Below are 18,771 nucleotides of genomic sequence, written 5' to 3'. Positions count from 1 at the left end.
AGGTGGACTGGCGTATCGCTCCCTCTCAGGAGCTGAAGAGTGCTGAGGGCTCTCTTTTTTTCCTATAGGAAAAATGGGCCCTTTATTGTAATGCCTTTATTTTAGGCGGTATCGCTGATACACTTATCTATTGGGGTTACCGTCAGGGGAGGGGTGGTTCCCCCTCTCTTCTTCCGCTTGATTCGGCGTCTCTGCGGTGTCCGGTACCTCTCCTCGCCGCAGGTGTCGGCGCCGTGGACGCCGCCATCTTCCGGAAGTGACGCGCACCCTGTGCGCTACGTCACTTCCGGTTTTTCGTTCCGATGCGGTGGGGTTTAGTAAATCTCACTGCTCGGTTTTTTTTGGCTCCTTATAAACGTCTCTAAGGTTCAGGTAGCCTGGGGAGACACATAGGGTTGATTTGAGCCTGATATAGGCTCTATTTCCTTCTCTGGGCTGTTCCGATTGAGGCCCCGCCCAGGGGGCGGGGCTTCCTCCTTTTAAGCGCCCAGAGCCTGTCATTCAGTGCTCTGGTTGCACAAGCTAGCTCCAGAGTTTCTTGTGCTTCATATATTCTAGTGATATATAGTTTCAGCTGCCCGCAGACCACTTTGGCTGAAGCCATGGATCGCGGACAACGCGTCCAAATTCAACCTTTGTGGGCTCCCCTTTTGAGCCGGATAGGCTGTTCGGTTCCGAATTGGACAGGATCATGGAGGGACTCTCCGACAAGAAAGGGAAGAGTCTCCCCCAGCAGCCCTTTCGGGGACGCCCCAGACAAGAGAAGAAAGGCGGAGGCCATCCAGGGCAGCAGACTAGGCGCAGAGATTGGGGGGGGGCCGTCTCGTAAATATTTGAGACGCTCCCGCAAACCCACCAGGGAGGCAAAACCCTCCTGACTATGGGCCTCCTCGAGGCTCTTGGATAAGGCCCTGCTGCCCCTGCAGTATCTCCTCTAGACTTTCCGTACCCCTCCCCCCAGATTCCCGTGGGGGGCCGTCTCTCCCATTTCAAAGACCCTTGGGCCCATTTGATCGCAGACCCCTGGGTTCAGGACATAATTTCTGCCGGGTACCGGTAGATCTTATCTCCCTCCCCCAGAGAGATTCAATGCCACGCGAACTTCGGGTCTGCCAAACAAAGGATCCTACAAACTTATATTCAGGACTATATCTCCAAGGGAGCCCTAGAGGAGGTGCCGGCAAGGAGGAGAGAGGCCTAGGATTTATTCTCCAGTGTTCCTGGTTCCCACGAAGACGGGGAGATCTCCGGATGATCATCGACTTGAGATTCCTCAATCGATTTTATAAAGGAAAACCAGGTTTCGTATGGAAACCATAAGGTCAGCCAGCCATATCCTCAACCCTGGGGAAGTCATGGCTACTCTGGACCTCAAGGATGCGTATCTTCACATCCGATCCATTCCGCTTCACGGAAATTCCTCAGGATCGCGGTCCAGATTTTAGGGGTTCGCAGGCACTTTCAGTTCACCGCGCTTCCCTTCGGAATCTCTTCTGCCCCCCTTATCTTCACCAAGGTGGTCGGTGTCGTTGGTGGCAGCTTTGAGACTTCAAGGACTGACTATTATTCCTTATCTGGACGATTGGCTCTTCATAGCCTCTTCAGTCCAGTTCTTACCCACCATCTTCAGATTGCAATCTCCTTTCTCCTCCGCCTGGCTGGATTACTCAACTGGCAGAAGTCGAATGTGAGCCCATCGACCTTCAATCCATTATTTAGGATTCGTGGTCGACCTCTGTGGAGGTGTCTCTCCGGTTGACTCTAGAAAGGAGAGTGCGGATTCAGGACCTAGCAAGAGTCCTTTTTGTCCCTCGTCGAGTCTCTATCCGGACCTCTCATGAAGATGCTGGGGCTCATGTCAGCGGCTGCGGACGCAGTCCCTTGGGCACTATGGCACCTCCGTCCTCTTCAGTCGGAGGTCTTACACTTATGGAACGGCAGCCCCTGCGGGGCTAGATTCCCTGTGCTCCCTGTCCCGGTCAAACCCGGAATTCCCTCAGATGTGGTTTCAGCTGCCAGCAGGGAAGTCTATGACCCAACCAGCTTGGGTCATATTGACTACAGACGCGTCCCTTGTAGGCTGGGGCGCTCACCTGGACGGATCCCCAGTACAGGGATCTTGGTCTCCTCTGGAGCGGCGTCTTTCTTCCAATCTTCGCGAGATGCGAGCTATCCGGCTAGCCCTCCTTCACTTCGCCCCTCAGATACAGGGCAAAGCAGTGAAAGTCCAGTCAGACAATATGACTGCGGTTCTCTATATAAACAAGCAGGAGAGCACAAGATCATTGCCCTTCTGTCAGAGATCGGGGTAATTCTTCGGTGGGCAGAGGACGAATCCTTTCCCATCTATCTGCCACTCATATTTGAGGTTCCCTCAATATGATAGCGGACCGCTTAAGTCGGGGATTACCGACCATGGAGTGGTCTCTGCATCCGGAGATCTTCAGGCAGTTAGTTCACAGATGGGGTATGCCAGAGGTGGATCTCATGGCAACCAGGTTCAACGCCAAGGTGCTGAGGTTCTGTTCCCTGTACAGGGAGGACAACCCCCTGGCGATAGATGCTCTGTCGATACCGTGGAGGTTCAGGCTGGCTTACATCTTCCCTCCGTTTTCCATGATACTGAGGGTATTGACGAAAATTCGTAAGGATCAGGCTCCGGTAATAGCCATCATACCGTTCTGGCCCAGGAGATCCTGGTTTACCAGCTCATTCAGATGAGTCGGGGACAATACTGGAGACTCCCCCCGGAGCAGACCCTGGTGTCATGGGACACTCACCTCTGCCCAGATCTGCACAGGTTCAACCTGACAGCCTGGAGGTTGACCAGTCCCTTCCCAATATAGAAGGGGCTTTCCGAGTCGGTCCTGAGAACTTTGTCGCATTCCAGAGCAGAGTCTACAAAGAAGGCCTACTCCAGGATCATGAGAATCTTCAGGGCATGGTGTGATTCCAAACAAGTGGCGTCCGCAGATCCGCCCCTTCCTGCGATACTACAATTCCTTCAAGATGGATTAGATAGGGGCCTATCTCCAGCTACCTTGAAGGTACAGATTTGTGCCATCTCGCCTGTCTCAACAGGCCACATTCTCGGGACCCACCTCATCAAACGCTTCCTGAAGGGAGCTGAAAGACCTAAAGCCTACTATACTGAACCTATTCCCCAGTGGGATCTTTCAGTAGTGCTCAGGGCTAGCATCTCCCCCCTTCGAGCCTTTGGAGGAGGTGGAATTCAAATTTTTACTTTAAAGATGGTTTTTCTTCTGGCTGTAGCTTCAGCCAAAAGAATCTCTGAATTGCAGGCTTCTCTGCAATTCACCCGTATATTATCTTTCTACAGGACAGAGTACTCCTGAAGTTTTTACCCTACTTTAGGCCTAAGGTGCCTACCTTCCAAAAATATCAACCAGGTAATCTCTTTACCAGTTTTGTTTTCAGCTCCTCCTCTGATACTCCAGCAAGAGACCCGCTGGAATATTTCAAGATGCCTCCAGGTCTATGTGGATAGATCACAGAGAGTTCAGGTAGATGAGAATCTCCTTATCCTGTTGCCGGTAAGTCTAAAGGCGTAAAGCGTCTAAGCCACATTGGTCGCTGGATCAGGGAGGCCATTAGGGAAGCTTTCGTCTCCCATCCCTAGATCCTCGGAGTTTGTGAGAGCCCATTCTACTAGGGCTGTCTCCACCTCTGTTGCGGAGAGAAGACTTCTCCCCTTAGAGTTGATCTGTTAAGGCGGCCTCCGGGTGCTCTGAGTCCACCTTCATATCCCATTATAGGATAGATGCTAGGATGGCAGAGTTTTTGGCTTTTTGGGCAGACAGTTCTTAGTTCTGCCAGGCATGAGGACCCTCCCTAGGGGATTCTTCTTGCTATCTCCCCAGCGTGCTGCTGTTAGGACGTAAGGGAATCGTTTAATTTCTAACGATAATTTGTTTTCCCTTAGTCCTAACAGCAGCACACAAATATCCCACCCTAAATACATTTGCTTGTTAAAAACACGGTGGCTGGGTGGGTGATCTCCTCCCTTTCAGGGAGCTGAAGATCGTTTATTGGTTCTTGGGCTCATTAAAATTCTGCCGGTCCTACCATCCACAGGGGAAGTTAACCCCATCTGTGCTGCTGTTAGGACTAAGGGAAAACAAATTATCGTTAGAAATTAACGATTATTTCAGTCAACGTTGCTCTTTCTATCAGCTTGAATGCAGGTCGGCCCATTCTCCTCTGACCTCTAGCATCTACAAGGCATTTTTGCCCATAGGACTGCCGCATACTGGATGTTTTTCCCTTTTCCCACCATTCTTTGTAAACCCTAGAAAGGGGTGTGCGTGAAAATCCAGTAACTGAGCAGATTGTGAAATACTCAGACAGGCCCGTCTGGCACCAACAACCATGCCACGCTCAAAATGCTTAATCACCTTTCTTTCCCATTCTGACATTCAGTTTGGAGTTTCAGGAGATTGTCTTGACCAGGAGACCCCGTAAATGCATTGAAGCAACTGCCATGTTATTGGTTGACTAGATAATTGCATTCATGAGAAATAGAACAGGTGTTCCTAATAATTCTTTAGGTGAGTGTATATGTGATTACTGCAGAAATACCCAAGGAGTGTGGCAGCAATCTACTTGTGTGTATTAAGATGAAATTGAGCATCAAGCCTCAAATTGTCTGTTTACTTTTATTCAGTTTCCCCACAGTTGCAATGACATTTATTTGGGGGTTCAGTTTAATTAAGCTGCATATACTGTATATGTCTTTACTGCAGCAATACCCATGGTGTGCCAGCAATCTACCTGTGTATTAGGTGAAATTGAGCATAAAGCCACAATACCGTAGTCCATTTATGTTTATTCACTTTCCACACGGTTGAAAATGATTTCTTTTTTTCATTGATTCATGCATCAATACTCACATTTCTCACAGCTCAGACTGATTCCGATGATACACATTGCCTTGCTGGCGGTGCCCCATCTTGACGCTGCTGGGTTGTTTCTACTGTAATTCATGTCGGGCACCATCAGGGAGCTCATATTGGACTGTTAGGACAAGACATGAATACATTTCTTTGAGGCCATGGATAATTTTGTATCAATGTATTCACTTTGTGTAAGAAGAGCACCATAGTGCCAGTGGAGAACCTACTAACCAAGTCCAAAATTAGATCCTGCCCAAGCCCAGTCCAAAATTTGATCATCTAGGCCTGTTCTATAATCATGGGGCCAGACTGGGGCTTAAGGAAATCCACCAATGTCCAACCCTAGAGTGGAACTAGGCTCCAGTATATAGACATTCTAAATTCATTTGCTCACAATTGTGTTCTTGTTTTTCTTCAAGGTAATGTATTGACTGGAGAAATCTTCTAGTCATATGATAGATCTCCTATGTAGTCTGGTCCATGGAGAATCATCTTATTATACAATGTTAACAATCCTCATCAGCAGTCTCGTCCATGCGATATTATCTGTCCATTGTCGAGCTTCAAAAAGAATGGTGAAGCTCATAGGTTTAACATGCAGAAGAAGGTGGCAGAGCTTCTCCTCCACCTTGCAAGGTCATAGGTGATTTACATTCGTGAAGATCACTGACCTCTAATTATACTGTAAAAAAAAAATGCAAAACAATTAAGAAGATGAATGGTATCAGGATCACTGGTGGTCATTGTTGGTGGATTGCTGTATTTCACTAATGAAAGGGGTTCTCTGGGATCTATCTTTCTATCTGTCTACTGTATCTATCTATCTATCTATCTATCTATCTATCTATCTATCTATCTATCTATCTATCTATCTATCTATCTATCTATCACAGTTGAGTCACTTTATTCTGATCACTTCCTAATTTCAACGTCGGCATCCTGTAGCTCATGAAGGAAGTCCTGTTTGTTAGCTGGCTCGGTGGGTATATAAGGGTGCTGAGATGGCTTGGTGGGTATAAAAGGTGTGTGATAGGCTGTCTGCACACATATCCCACGTTGCTGTCATGGTAACAGGGGTAAATTATCAGAGTTGTAGGAAGGGATGATTATTGGCTTTCGGGACAAGGGAGGCGTATTCTGACACTGTGCAGTGTGAACTGTTCTTGTGCTGCTGTGGTGAAAGTGTATGGTGGTGGACAAATGGCATCAGTGTGAATAAGTGATGTGGAAACTGCGGAGCACCACGGAGCATTGAAGTGAGAAGTGAATGTGGCTCCAAAGATGAGAAAGGGTGGAACAACACACTACAGAGGAGCAGTTCACCAGCCAAAATGAACCAGGGGCTACCAGTACGTCTAACCCTACTGCGTATAGGGCACTGAGGCAGACGGATGGTCACTGCACCTCTGCATTGGCAGAAAAGGCTTCACTTTTTGCTGGCAGTACCGTAATTGGACCTCTGCAGATTGGAAAGGGTTGTCTTCTCCAATGAGCCATCTTTTCTGCTTCATGGAACGGATGGACGTTGGTGTGTCAGGCAAGAGACATTAGAGAACAAACTCCTGACAACCAATACTGGAAGAAGAAAACCTGGTGGGTGGCTGTGTTATGTCTGGGGAATGTTCCTCGTGGTATTCTCTGGGCCCACTTATCCATGTGGAAGGCACTCTCAGCTGATTTGGGTATGAAATATAAATCCATCCTTGCAGATCACGTGCACCCTTAGTTGTCGATTGTCTTCCCTGGGGCAGATGGATTTTCCAGCTAGAACAATTCGACATGTCAAGCGGCTAGAAATATTTGACATTGGTTGGACGAGCATGACCAAGAATTCAAAGTAATACCCTGGCCCCCTAATTCCCCAGACTTAAACCCAATTGAGCATCAGTGGTTCCACCTCGATCGCCATGTCCGCTCTATGGATCCCCCCCACAGCCCCCTCCAGCAGCTGTTGGATGCACTGCAGTCAGCATGGTTCCGGTACCGGTGACAACCTACCAGGACCTTATTGAGCCCCCCCCAGCCCATCTAGCTGCTGTCCGTGCTGCACACGGCAGTTACTCTGTATATTCGCTGATGGTCAGCATAATGGCACTTGACTGTGCTGTGTAATATCTATCTATCTATCTATTATTATACTTACAGGGCCGTCTTTAATATTGATTTGGACCCTGGGCAAAGAATTTTACTTGGGCCCCCTGGATCCCGCCCCCCCCCACCACCCCCCGCACTTTGCTGTACTTGCTATACAGCAGCACTTACCTGTCACGTCCAGGGCCTCCAGGTGACGTTCCTCTCTGTCATCATCTTCTCTGTAGATTCTTCTCTCTCATCATCTTCTCCACTCGGTCTGGACAACTTCTCTCAGCCGCCTCGTCTCTGCAGAGTGTGACACACAGACATCTTAGCTTCCTCACATTCTATCATTATCCCCCAACTAGAGTCCCACAGTGTTATCCTGCTGCTTGCTGTGCCCCCCCCCAGGGATGTAGCTATAGGGGGTGCAGAGTAGCAGTCGCTACCGGGCCCAGGAGCATGAAGGGGCCCAAAGACCCTTGTGCCACATAGACACATCAAATCACTGAGGATGGGGGGCCCAAGCTGAACTCTTGCACCAGGGCCCATGAGCCTTTAGTTACGCCCCTGCCTCCCCCCAATACCCCCAAATACTATCCTGAAGAAATATTACTGCCCCCCATAGTAATAGTGCTCCTTATAGTCCCACCAATAGTAATTCCCTTTTAGAATGCCCTCATTAGTAACACTGCCCCAACCGTGATAATGCTCCTCAACAATGCCCCCATTATTAGAAGAGCCCTCCCATATTAATAATACCCTCACAGAGTCCCAGTAGAAATAAGGCCGCCTATTGTTCCCCCAGTGGTAATAAAGCTCCCTACAGACCCCTCAGTAGTAATAAGGCCCCCATAGTGCGCTTAGTAGAAATAAGGAGGATCTATAAGACCCTCCTATAGAGCCCCCAGTAGTAATAAGACCGCCTATAATGTCCCCTGGATCTGCAGTGCCCCCTGCAGTTATAATCCTCCCTCCACCATACAGTCCCATGTAAATAACATCACCTCCTCCCTAGCCGCCTCCAACGCACAATCCCATGTAAACATCACCCCCTAAGGCTACTTTTACACTTGCGTTTGTGCGGATCTGTCCTGTACTTGTACAGGACGGATCCGCACCGATAATACAAACGAATGCATCCGTTCAGGACCGATTCGTTTGTATTAGATTTGAATTTCTAAGTCCCAATACGGATCCGTCCTGACTTACATTGAAAGTCAATGGGGGACGGATCAGTTTACAATTGCACCATTTTGAGTCAATGCAAAGGGATCCGTCCCCATTTACTTACATTGTCAGGACGGATCCGTTTGGCTCCGCAAGGCCATGCGGACACAAAAACGCTGCTTGCAGCATTTTGGGGTCCGCCTCCAAAACAAAACGGGGGGCTGTACGGAGCCGAACGAATGCATTCTGAATGGATCCTTATCCATTCAGAATGCATTGGGGTTAAACTGATGCATTTGGGGCTGCTTGTGAGAGCCTTGAAATGGATCTCACAAGTGAATCCCCAAACGCAAGTGTGAACATAGCCTAAACATTAAGTCCCATGTACATAAACATCATTCCCCCACCATCCCTTTCAACATACAGTCCCATGTAAATAACATCACTCCCTCCCCCAGCCACCTCAAGCACACAGTTCCATGTCAATAACATCCCTCCCTTCAGCCCTAACATACATCCTAGTTAAATAACTACAACTCCCAGCATTGCTCTGCCTCTCCCTTCACTTACCTCTCCTCATGTACAGACATCACCATTAGGCTCCTTCTCCTCTTCACTCCAGTCCAATCCTGCACTGGTCACATGATGGTGACATCATCCAGGTCATCCTATCACAGCCTGTTTTGCTGATCACATGACCTTTGATGTCACCACAGGTCCTTCACCTCTTCCCAGTGTATTAGATTCAATTGTATTGCCGTTCTGTGTATTGTACGGCAATACAGTTGTATCTAGCAGGCAGGCAGGTCATTCGGGGCATGGGACAAAACATCCGGGGCCCAGGCCCCGAATGTTTTAACCTAGCGACGCCTCTGGCACTAGTGAATGGGAGTCGGGAAACGGAGCTCCCTTGGGCCCCCAGGAGCAACTGGGCCCGGGGAAGCTGCCCCTTTTGCCCTGTGGCAAAGACGGCCCTGTATACTTATCATAAATATCTATCAAATATATATATAATTTATATCTAATTAATCTCTATCTACAGTACGGTACGCAAGTTTGGAAAAAATGCTGCAAAGTAAGAATGCTCTCAAAAACAGAAGTGTTAATAGTTCATATTTATTTTAAGTTAACAATCAATATTTGGTGTGACCAGCCTCTTCCTTTAAAACAGGATCAATTCTTCTAGGAACACTTGCACAAAGTCAGAGTCAGGGATTTTGTAGTATTATAGTCAGGTGTATGATTAACCAATTACAACAAACATGTGATAATCATCTTCATTTCCATTTGTAGGTAGAAACACAGCCATTAACTGAAACAAAAACAGCTGTGCTGGAGGCTTAAAACGGTGAGGTTGTGGAAGACAGTTTCATGTCACAGGTCATATACAAGACTGAGTAGAGATGTGCTGTTTGTTACGCAGTGGATGTGGAACCACTGTGTCACTTGCAAGTTTTGGGCTTGGGGCTACTTACAGGTCATCTAGTGGTCCCCCCTGATATTCACCCTTTAACCCCGATACAGGATCTGCACTTTGGTGCAGGGGAACCACCAAACTACTAATTCTAGAAAAAGTCTCTGTTCAAGTGACTCCACACCCACAGAGGTCAAGAGCACAGAGGAGTCAGGAAAAACATAGTCAGGGACAGGTGGAGGTCAGGACAGCTAGTGTATTACAAGAAAATAAATCGTGTGAGGTCAGGGTCCACAGCAAAGGGTCAGAACGGAGATCAGAAAGAGGTCAGGTCAGGCAGCAAAGGGTCAAATCTGGGACAAAGGCAGAATTCGGTACATGGGTAGATAAATATAGAACAGAACACCTTTGCAGGACACGAGTAGACTAGAACCTGTTGCTCAGACACCCTCTAACAGAGAAATGTACTGTAATTATCCTAAGGTGGCCAGCCATTGCTGGGGCAGATAAGTGTGTGCGCGCTGGCCCTTTATGAGATGGAGGGAGCATGCCACATGCACCCTGCGGCCAGAGGGAGAGAGGCCTGGCCAATAAGAAGCCACAGCCTGCTGAACAAGACTGAGTTTCTTCAGCTGCCTTGGCTCGTTGGAAGAAGGGGAGAGGTCTGCATCGTCAGGAGTGCTGAAGTGGTTTGGAGATGCAGCAGCCTACTGGAGGGAGAGGAGCGGTGGTGGGCACAGACTGCTGAGCTAAACCGTTTAAAGAAAACACAAAGAAATGGGCCAACTTGAGGACCATAGATAGAGTGCTTGGCTAAGGAAACTGCAACAGGTGAAAGGTACCCCAGTGATTACGCCCCTTTGAAATCGGAAAAAGTCCAGCAGTGCCATCAACTTCGGTAGAAACCAGTGAGACCCAGACATACCCATCTACTGTTCAGAGAAGTCTGTGGAGAAGTGGTCATCATGGAAGAATTCTGGTCAAAAAGCCATACGTTCGACGTAGAATTGAGGCCAAGCAACTCAACCATGCATGAAAATATAGAAGTGGGGTGCAGACAAATGGCAGCAGGTGCTCTGGACCCATGAGTCAAACTGTAAAATATTACAGGTGTCTGCAACAGAAAGCAGTTTGTTTGGCAAAGGGCTGGAGAGCAGTACAATTTATCTATCTATCATCTATTATCTATCTATCTATCTATCTATCTATCTATCTTGTCATATATCTTCTATATGAAAAAGAATTTTCATATAAAAGAGAGGATAAAAAAAATATATATATATATATTATCCTTCAGGCGGACATAAAAAACGCCTCTAAGTTCTTTTTATCAAGTATCTTAATTTGATTTGTGCAAGCAGTGAAACAAAGGAACAATTGTATATGCAAAAATATATAATCGTTTATTATAAAAACAAAGAATATAAAAACAATACAACTGCAAAACAAATGATGAAGTTACAACGTAACATCCAAAATGTACCACACGGTGGTGTTCACACACCCCTATCTTATCAGCACAGTATGATTAAAGGGTTTCTATCACTTTGTTTCACCTATTTAGCTTTCAGACACTAGCGATCAGCTAGTGTCTGCTTTATCTAACCATCCTAATATAAGAGCTTATTGTCCTGCCGTTTAGCTAAAAAAATAACTTATATAGATATGCAAATGAGCCTCTAGGTGCTATGGGGGCGTGATTAGCACCTAGAGGCTCCGTCTACCTTAACAAACTGCCGCCGCCCAGCGCGTCCCTCCAGCCCGCCCATCTCCAGCTGAAGCGATCCTCTCCGTGCGCGTCTCTGTTCTGCGCATGCGCAGTGAATGTCTGATCGCTTCCCTGCTCAGACATCTCCACTGCGCCTGTTCCTCGGAGCACTATGACGTCATCGGCGCAGGCGCAGTGGAGATGTCTGAGCAGGGAAGCGATCAGACATTCACTGCGCATGCGCCGAATACGAGGACCATCGCATTCCGGAGGAGATGGGCGGGCTGGAGGGACGCGCTGGGCGGCGGCAGTTTGTTAAGGTAGACGGAGCCTCTAGGTGCTAATCACGCCCCCATAGCACCTAGAGGCTCATTTGCATATCTATATAAGTTATTTTTTAGCTAAACGGCAGGACAATAAGCTCTTATATTAGATGGTTAGATAAAGCAGACACTAGCGGATCGCTAGTGTCTGAAAGCTAAATAGGTGAAACGAAGTGATAGAAACCCTTTAAATGATTTATGACAACCAGTGTCATACTTTTAACAAACGGACTCATGTACCAAGAGAAACTTAGGATCTTCTGTTATCAAACAGGCTATAACAATAAAACACGGATATACAGGAAAATTAACTGTTATCCCTTGACTCTGTTTTCCTATGACCAATCAAAAATATATGATATTAATATGATAAAATATTCAGCTCGGCAATCAGACTAAGGAAAATAACTTTCCAAGGTTTTAGTCCTCTTTTTAAATAATGTCAGATCTTCCATTAACAATATGCATCTTTGCTAAGAGAATAATCAGCATTATGGAGGCACCTAACGCTATATATTCCCACAATATGGGAACTCTTGGCTATATACCGAGAGAAATATCTTATTAATATCACGAGTAGTAGACAAAATATACGTTACCGGGTCAAAGGTAGACAGAGTTCAGATGGGACCAGTTCTGAAGAACTTTCCTAATAATCCAAAAAGAATAATCCAAGTTTCTTCTGGTAAAGTTTTTCTTTTTGATTGAATGAATGGATGGATCAATGGATATATGGATCTTTTCCTCTAGCTCTTTTTTTTCTCTTGCTAACTTCCCATGCTACTCCGCACACGAGTAATTATTCCCCCCCTTATCTAAGAATCATCCCCTTTAGATTATGGATTCCCAATCAGGTAGGGTGGGTGTATTCGCATGCTAATAACATCATGACGTTATCTCAACTCCTAATATGGTATAGGACAAATAATGAAATAATATAATGTTGCCCATCTGCCTCCAGATGGCACTGCGGTACTATAGGTTAACATCCCAACTTTTAAGCATTAAAATTAAATATCTAATAATATGTTTACAGGATCTCGTTGACCTTTCTCACTATAAATCATTGAGGAAGGTATTTTCCTGACACTTTTAATTACCTATATCCTGGACTTGTTGGAGTTGACTCTCTTCTCCTATCTTTTTGAAATATAGGTTGACTTGGTGAAAGTTTTATATAGCGGCTTTGATGCTTGGCATCGGAACTTGTACATTTCACTTATCTACGTCCATGAATAACTATTATTTTGAAATGGCATTTACTTCTCCCAGAAACCCAATTAACTTAAACTTACTTTGTTTCTGTACCTTCTAAATGGTAAATACATGGTATAACATATATATAAATCGATACATTGTTACACATAGATAACACATTATATGAATTATTGATTAACATATGTTGTAAACTAAATATACCATGCAAAGATATATATAATATAATTATGAATATATAAATTGAACCTCTTATAGCAGGTGTGCCCCAAGGATATGAGTTCCTTATCAAGTAACCTTGTTCCCTCCAGACAGACATGTTTTAGGGAGTTGACTTACTCCTTAACAGATGGTCTCATATCTTTAGTAATAACTTTTAAATACAATGTCCGTTTATGTTCGCAATTATTTTATTTTTTTATATAGACTGAACTTGCCATGAACTCATCTTGGCTTCCTCAGCCACATAATATAACTTTGGTTCAGGCTGATCTTATTCTTAAAGGCAATGAGATGAGCATTCATTTTCATTATAATGTCATTAGATAATATTGTATACATATGAAAATGCACAACAATCTATCTATCTAAAAAAGATCCTGGACAAAGATCTGCTTGACAAAGGCTCCAATGAGATGAAATGAAACGTTGCATTGAGTGCATAAAAGAGATCCACTTTATCTGCACTATTTCCGGAGTACTTTGGCCTCATGCACACGGGCGTTGTTTTGGCCTGCCGGCGGCTCGGATGTGGACCCATTCACTTCAATTGGGCCGCAAAAGATGCGGACAGCACTCTGTATGCTGTCCGCCTCCGTTGCTCCGCAAAAAAAATATAACATGTCCTATTCTTGTCAGAGAGTGCCTTCCACATAGATAAGTGGCCCAGAGAATACCACAAGAACATTCCCCAGACCATAACACAGCCACCACCAGGTTTTCTTCTTCCAGTAATGGTTGTAAGGTGTTTGTTCTCTGATGTCTCTTGCCTGACACACCAACGTCCATCCGTTCCATGAAGCAGAAAAGATGGCTCATTGGAGAAGACAACCCTTTCCAATCTGCAGAGGTCCAATTACGGTACTGCAGCAAAAAGTGAAGCCTTTTCTGCCAATGCAGAGGTGCAGTGACCATCCGTCTGCCTCGGTGCCCCATACGCAGTAGGGTTAGACATACTGTTGTGTTCGACACACGTCTGGTAGCCCCTGGTTCATTTTGGCTGTGAACTGCTCCTCTGTAGTGTGTTGTTCGACTCTTTCTCATCTTTGTAGCCCACATTCACCTCTCACTTCAATGCTCCGTGGTGCTCCGCAGTTTCCACATCACTTATTCACACTGATGCCATTTGTCCACCCACCATACACTTTCACCACAGCAGCACAAGAACAGTTCACACTGCACAGTGTCAGAAATACCGCCTCCCTTGTCCCGAAAGCCAATAATCATCCCTTCCTACAACTCTGATAATTTACCCCTGTTACCCATGACAGCAACGTGGGATATGTGTGCAGACAGCCTATCACACACCTTATATACCCACCAAGCCATCTCAGCACACCTTATATACCCACTGAGCCAGCTCAGCACACTTTATATACTTTGCGGACAAGAATAGGCATTTATATTAAAGGCTGTCCGTGCCGCTCCGCAAATTTCGGACCACAAAATAAGGAACGGTCGTGTGCATGAGGCCTTTATTGCTATATCTATCTATCTATCTATCTATCTATCTATCTATCTATCTATCTATCTATCTATCTATCCTCTTCTGCATTTCTATATGTATAATGTAATATTAGAGGATTAATTCTCCTGCTGCCGTTACCCATAACACCCAGTCTCCACTGATGCATTGGCTCAGGATTAGGGGCCACAGGAACCACTAATGATCTCTGCTGGTTGCTATGTTTTGATGGATCACGCTGATTTGCTTTTTTTGTCATGGCGGAAAAAAGTCCAGAATATTCAGTGGTAAATAAAAATGAATGACATTGAGTGTAAACTCAAAAAACATAAAACGTCATAGCATTGGCCACACGTATACATTAGCCCATTCAGGGTCACTTCCGACTTTCTGTGACCGTCCGCCCCCGCAGTCCTCATTACTATGTGTCACGCACTCAGTGCTGTTAATAATGGGATTCCCCCTCCTGGGACAGTCGACAACTTCTAACAACCTCACACATGATCTAACGTCGTGCTGGGAACATCACAAACCCAAAACGCCTCTCCACCCCCACAGTGCCTGAGGAATTCTGTAAATTAGCCCCAGGATAAAGATGTGTGAATGGAAATTTCGGAAGAATGATAGCAGACGGCTTTTACCCAATTAGCCACTGTCCAGAAGGTCATAGGCTGTAGCCAATTAATAGTATAGAAAAAAAAAGTAAGATGTAGCAGAGCCGAGGTTGTTATTTGGCATAACTGACCATGGTAGAACAATGTGTCGTCTGTGATTTATAGAGGATGTCAGTACTGCTGCTATATTATCTACAGTACTGTTAATGCTTGACTGATCCCAGTCAAAGGACAGATTTATCTCTGCTACATCTGTGTTACAAAGGTCCTCTGTTGTTCTACTCAAAATGCTCCCCTACAGACTATGCCTGGTTTAGGGTGATTGCATACATAGACGGTCCCCCAACAGGAGGGGGACCCTATGTACAGTGCATGATCCATACTGTGCCACTATGTACATTATCCTACTCAGGGGCGTAACTAGAAGTGACTGGGCCCCACAGCAAATATTTGTAAGGGCCCCCCCAGCGCGCTTCGCACCTCCCTCCTCCTGTGTAAACCCCACTCCTTTGGCACAGTGTAGCGGTATACTGTATATTGTGTGGCACAGTGGATGCTATATGTGTATAACATAAACATATTTCATATGAAAACTTACAGTTACTTGACCCTTGGGGATCTCGGACACCACTTCAACACTTTGGCCGGGGGCTCGGTGGAGCTTATGTTGTGCTTTATCCTAATGAGAAAGATTTCATAATAAGGATTTGGAGAAGGGGCAGAGGGATATTAGAGCAGGGAGAGGATGGTGCTGCTACTAGGGGGTCATACCATGGGGGAGTAATAAAGCCCACTATAATGCCCCCCCCCCAGTAGTAATAATTCTCCTTATAATGTGACAGTGCAAAAATACCCCCTTGTAATGCCCCCAGTTGAGCTAATGTCCCCATAGTGCCCCCATAGTGCCCCCATAATGTCCCAGTATAAAATACCCCTATATAGTGCCCCCAGTAAATTCCCCCATAGTACTCCTCTCCCCCCTTCCTGCTAGTGCCCCCCATAATGTACCAGTATAAAATGCCCCATATATAGTGCTCCAGTAGATGCCCCTCAGTGTCCGGCCTCTGATAGGCTGCCGGCCTAGTGTCCCCCATAATTGCCCCCAATAATGTGCCAGTAAGTGTCCCCATAGATGCCCCCCCATCATGTGCCAGTATCAAGTGCCTCTCTCCTCCCCCCCACATGTCCCAGTATCATAGTGCCATCTCCCCCCCCAAATGTGCCAGTATCAAGTGCCTCTCTCCTTCCCACCCCCCATGTGCCAGTATCATAGTGCCAAACCCCCCCATGTGCCAGTATCAAGTGCCTCTCTCTTCCCCCCCATTTCCCAGTATCATAGTGCCATCTCCCCCCCCAAAAAGTGCCAGTATCAAGTGCCTCTCCCACCCATGTGCCAGTATCATAGTGCCAAACCCACCCATGTGCCAGTATCAAGTGCCAACCCCCCCCCCACATGCCAGTATCAAGTGCCTCTCTCCTCCCCCCATGTCCCAGTATCATAGTGCCATCTCCCCCCCCCCCACAAAAAAAGTGCCAGTATCAAGTGCCTCTCTCCTTCCCCCCCATGTGCCAGTATCAGGTGCCAACCCCCCCTCCCTCCCCAAGTGCCAGTATCAGGTGCCAACCCCTCCCCCCCCTCATGTGCCAGTATCAGGTGCCAACTCCCCCCCCCCCCGCAGGTGCCAACCCCCCTCCCCCCATGTGCCAGTATCAAGTGCCCCCCGCTCCCCATGGCAGTAACAGTCGGGTATTAAAAAATAATAATAAACACTTCTACTTACCTCCATGTCAGCGATGCGATGCAGCCTCTTCCTGTGTCCCACCCTGTATGTCCATATATGGAGTCAGTGCTTGTATTTCAGAAAAGTTTCTGCTGGGATTCGAACCCACTGACCTTCTGTATCAGAGGCAAAGCACTTAACCAAAAGACCATAAGAGCTGCCTTGCTGCTGACTGAAAAAATATGAGACTTCTACTGTTATAGCTAGCTAAGTGTACATCTATTCACATGACAGCTGCTCATATATAGAGATATAGCAGAGCTGAGTGTGCTGGGACACTCAATCAGTTGCAATGCAGCCTTTATGGCTGTGTGGGTAAATGCTTTGCCTCTGATACACTGATACATTGGAGGTTGTTGGTTCAAATCCCAGACACATCAGGAGACTTTAGGAGACAGTAAGATTAGATCACATTAGCGAGGGGCCCTGGTCAGCCGCTGCTGCTGTGAAGGGGCCCTGAACATTAAGACAAGAATCGATATTTAACTAACTTGAAAATAAACACGCTGCTGTGGCGCCGGGCCCCGAAGCAGCTGCTTCCCCGATAGTTACGCCACTGGTCCTATTCATACTGTGCCCCATCCATACTGTGCCACCATGTACAGTGCCCGATCCATACTGTTCCCCTATGTACAGTTCCCCATCCATACTGTGCCCCCATGTACAGTGCCACATCCATACTGTGCCCCCATGTACAATGCCCGATCCATACTGTGCCCCTATATACAGTGCCTCTATGTACAGTGCCCCATTTATACTGTGCCCAATCTGCAGCAGCTCGGTCCCGCGCCAGGGGTCTCTTCTACTTTTTAGTTTTCAGAGTTTTTGTCGTGATGTTGCATTTCAACAACGAGGGACTAAGTCCCCCTATGTAGAAGGTGATGGTGGAACCCAGGTGTAGGAATGCCAGAGTGGTGTAAGAGCTACCTATAGCGTCCCTTAAGGTGCGGCTTTGCACTTGTCACGGTGCTCCTACCTGGATATCCTGAACGCCAAGCATGGTCGTCTGCAGCAGTGATAAAAGGGTTAACAGTTTTTTAGAGTACAGGGATTTACAGGGATTTTTAGAGTAAATGGAGTCCAGACTGGTACTGAAGTTGAAAACAGCTTTACTTGGCATAAACTTTCATCAGGAAACAATCTTCCAACTTTATCTTGGTTGTCAGTAGGTTTTGGCATTAGTTTCTGGTAGGCAAACACAATCAGCTCTACTACATCTGTACTCTTTCAGCTCTGCTATGCTGGCTGGATTAAATAGGAACTTTTACCTTTCTGCTGTAAGATGCAACTTAGCTTTCTGTAGTCTGACTCTGTCTTATGTTGATCTGTATCTTTGTCTTTATTCAAGGGATCTTTCTTCCTGGCTTTGGAGGCATTCAGCTTAGGCCTCCAGGCCCAGCAGACAGACTCATCTGGCTGACACACAGCCTTCGTCTTACAGGGGGTAAGCTCAACTGTCTTTTGCAGGCTCGCCCAGCAGGGACGAGGGCCTGCTCCTTCCCCGAGGAGGGGATAAGCTAGACTTACCTTCACTAGCTAAACTCCTCCCTCTCTAGAGAGGGCTAGAAGGAAAAACAAGTTCCATTCTATGTAAACTAGCTCTGCCATTGTTGCCACCATCTGCTGGTGAACCAGGCACATTACACTTTACAGGGAAATAGATATATACATTGTGCAGGACATGGAAGTAAATATGTAAGATGACACAGGATCACTCTAAGGAGATAGTGGGGGCGCAAAAAGGTGGTAATGTCACTCTGGGGCGTTACACATCCATACTGTGCCCCTATGTACATTTCCCCGTCCATACTGTGCCCCTATGTACAGTTCCCCAGCCATACTGTGCCCCCATGTACAGTGCCACATCCATACTGTG

This window comes from Bufo bufo, chromosome 6 (assembly GCF_905171765.1).
Source record: "Bufo bufo chromosome 6, aBufBuf1.1, whole genome shotgun sequence".
NCBI lineage: Eukaryota > Metazoa > Chordata > Amphibia > Anura > Bufonidae > Bufo > Bufo bufo.
This window is presented reverse-complemented; position numbering follows the sequence as displayed.